This window comes from Symphalangus syndactylus, chromosome 24, assembly GCF_028878055.3.
Source record: "Symphalangus syndactylus isolate Jambi chromosome 24, NHGRI_mSymSyn1-v2.1_pri, whole genome shotgun sequence".
NCBI classification, from domain to species: domain Eukaryota; kingdom Metazoa; phylum Chordata; class Mammalia; order Primates; family Hylobatidae; genus Symphalangus; species Symphalangus syndactylus.
In genome coordinates this window covers 41,665,519-41,669,251 of record NC_072446.2, presented here as the reverse complement: position 1 = coordinate 41,669,251, position 3,733 = coordinate 41,665,519, and positions in this window count along the sequence as shown.

The window sequence follows — 3,733 nt, the reverse complement described above, 5'->3', positions numbered from 1 at the left end:
TGGGCGGGGCCTGGGGCCGGAGGCGGGGCCGGGGGCCGGGGGCAGGAGCAGGAACCTGAGCAGGAGCCGGAGCCGGAGCAGGGGCTGGAGGGCGGCGGGATCCACATCGTCGAGCCGCTGGGGACGGGTTAGGAGTGCGCCCTGCGAGCCCGGTGCCTGCCCACCCAAGCCTCAGGCACACCGCGGGGCAGGCCCGGTCCTTGGCTCCGTTTGCACATGAATAAACGAAGGCTCTGTTTGTTGATGACCTGTCCAGGGCCACTCAGCCGAGGTTTGAATCCAGGCCTGGCAGGCTCAGGAACCCGCCCTTACCCAGATCCGACGCTGCCTCTCAGCCATCACCGTCTGTCTTTTCGTTGAGCTGTTGGTGAGGTTTGCATTCGTCTGCCTCATGCGCCGCTTTAATTTTTCTCCCGCTCCTCGTCCCATCGATCAGCAGATCCTGCGGGCTCCACTTGCAGAATCTCATCCCTCACTTCCTCTCATCCCGCTCCAGCTCCATCAGTGCTCCATCATCTCAGGGGTCTTGAATCAGCCTCCTGGGCCTCCTTGCTTCTCTTTTTGCCCCCTACGGTCCATTTCCACCTAGCTGCCGGAGAGTCCTGTTAAAATGTAAATCAAACCCCTGCCACTCCCCGACCCAAGTACTCCCATCTCAAAGCAAAATCCGAGATCTTCCCCAGGGCTTGCAAACTGCCTCCGGATCTCTGTCTTCGTAGCTGACTGCCCTGCCCCTGCCTCGTTCCACTCAAGTCCCATTGACCTGCTGGGTCCTGGAGTAAGTCAGACACACTCCCGCCTTAGGGCCTTTGCACCTGCCATAACCCAAACGTCTGCATGGCTCGCTCCTTCCCTTTATTTTGGTCTTTACCCAAAAATCTTCCCTAGCTATTCCATCTGAAATTTCACAGACACACGTATCCAGCATTTCACATCCGCTTTCCTGGCTTCATTTTTTTCTTCTCAGCATCTATTACTGTCTAACGGAGCATATTTTACTTATTTATGTTATTCTGGGTCTGTTTTCCTCTCCTAGAGGGCAGGGACTTTGGTTTGTTTTGCTCACTGCTGTGTTCCTGGTGTCTAGAACAGTTCCAAACACATAATGGAAGCTCCATATGTTGAATGAAGGAATGAACCTCAGACCTTCATCTGGGATAATTTTTCTTTTGCCTGAAACACATCCCTTTAGACAATGTTTCTCAACCTTGGCTGTACATTTGAATGGCCTGGGGACGCTTTTTTTTTTTTTTTTTTTTTTGAGACGGAGTTTCACTCTTGTTGCCCAGGCTGCTGGAGTGCAGTGGCGTGATCATGGCTCACTACAGCCTCCAACTCCTGGGCTCAGCTTCCCGAGTAGCTGCAAACCACGGGCACGTGCCACCACACCTGGCTAATTTCTGTAGAGACAGGGTTTGGTCATGTTGCCCGGGCTGGTCTTGAACTCCTGGGCTCAAATGATCTGCCCACCTTGGCCTCCCAAAATGCTGGGAAATGGTTACTGTTGAGATATCATCACCTGTCAATCTAACTGCTGTTCTTTTTATAAACAGCTTTATTGAGATATAATTTATATGCCATAAAATCCACCCACCTAAAATGTACAATTTAATAGTTTTTAGTAACATTTACAGAATTGTACACCCATCACCACAATCAAATTTTAGAACATTTTTGGCCGGGCGTGGTGGCTCACACCTACAATCCCAGCACTTTGAGAGGCCGAGGTAGGCGGATCACTTGAGGTCAGGGGTTCGAGACCAGCCTGGCCAACATAGTGAAACCCTGTCTCTACTAAAAATACAAAAATTAGCCAGGTGTGTTGGCGGGCATCTGTAATCCTAGCTACTGCGGAGCCTGAGGCATGAGAATGGCTTGAACCTGGGAGGCAGAGGTTGCAGTGAGCTGAGATCGCACTGTTTTACTCCAGCCTGCATGATAGAGCAAGACTCTGTCTCAAACAAAAAAAAAAAAAAGAAAGAAAGAAAGAACATTTTTATCACCCCAAAATAGACCTGTACTCATTAGCAGACATTCCCTCTTTCCCATCCTCCCATCCTCCAACTGACAGCACTAATACACTTTATGTCTCTATAGACTTTCCTCTTCTTGATATTTTATAGAAATTAGATCTTACTGATGGGCCACAGTGGCTCGTGCCAGTAATCCCAGCACTTGGGGAGGCGAAGCCAGGTGGATCGCTTGAGCCCAGGAATTCAAGACCAGCCTGAGCAACATGGTGAAACCCCATCTTTACAAAAAATACAAAAATTAGCCGAGTGTGATGGCATGCACCTATAGAGCTGTGATTGTCCCACTGCACTCCAGCCTGGGTGACAGAGTGAGAACCTGTCTCAAAAAGAAAATTAGGTTTTGACAACATGTGCACCTTTGTGACTGGCTTCTTTCCCTTGGCATAACTTTGGGGTTTTTCTTGACATAATGTTTTTGAGATTTATCCATGTTGTAGTACTGGTTTTTTGTTTGTTTTTGTTGTTTTTTTTTTTTTTTTTTTTTTGAGACGGAGTCCCACTGTCGCCCAGGCTGGAGTGCAGTGGCGCAATCTCAGCTCACTGCAAGCTCCGCCTCCCGGGTTCACGCCATTCTCCTGCCTCAGCCTCTCCGAGTAGCTGGGACTACAGGCGCCCGCCAACACGCCCGGCTAATTTTTTTGTAGTTTTAGTAGAGACGGGGTTTCACCGTGGTCTCTATCTTCTGACCTCGTGATCCGCCCGCCTCAGCCTCCCAAAGTGCTGGGATTACAAGCGTGAGCCACCGCGCCCGGCCTGTTTTTGTTGTTGTTTTGGGGTTTTTGTTTTGTTTTGTTTTTTGTTTTTAGAATCTCTGATTCTTTTCCTCTGAGTGCTTTTAAGAATTTTTTTTAAAAAATCTTTGGCTTTTTGCATTTTTACTATGTTGTGTCTATGTGTGAAATTTATGGAGTTGCTTGAATCTGTGATTGGTGTCTGATTTCTGTCTCACTAATTCCCTCTTTAGCCATATCTAATTTGCTGTTTAGCCCATCTTTTAAATTTAATTTGTGTGTGTGTGTGTGTGTGACAGAGTTTCACTCTTGTTGCCCAGGCTGGAGTGCAAATGGCACGATCTTGGCTCACTGCAACCTCTGCCTCCCGGGTTCAGGTGATTCTCCTGCCTCAGCGTCCTGAGTAGCTGGAATTACAGGCGTCTGCCACCACTCCCGACTAATATTTTGTATTTTTAGTAGAGACAGGGTTTCACCATATTGGCCAGGCTGGTCTCGAATCCCGACCTCAAGTGATCCACCCACTTCGGCTTCCCAAAGTGCTGGGATTACAGGTGTGAGCCACTGTGCCTGGCCTAAAAATTTTGATTATTGTATTATTTTATTTTAGAAGTTCTGTTAGGTTATTCTAAAATTTGTTGTCATGTGATATAATTTTCTATACTTTGGCAATGTTTCTAGGTTATTTATTTATTTTTTTAAACACGGTAAACTTTTTTTTTTTTTAGACAGAGTTTCGCTCTTGTTGCCCAGGCCGGAGTGCAATGGTGCGATCTCAGCTCACTGCAACCTCTGCCTCCCGGCTACAAGCGATTCTCCTACCTCAGCCTCCTGAAGTACCTGGGATTACAGGAGCCCGCCACCAGGCCCAGCTAATTTTTTTGTATCTTTATTTGAGACGGGGTTTCCCCATGTTGGTCAGGCTGGTCTTGAACTCCTGACCTCAGGTGATCCATGTGCCTCGGCCTC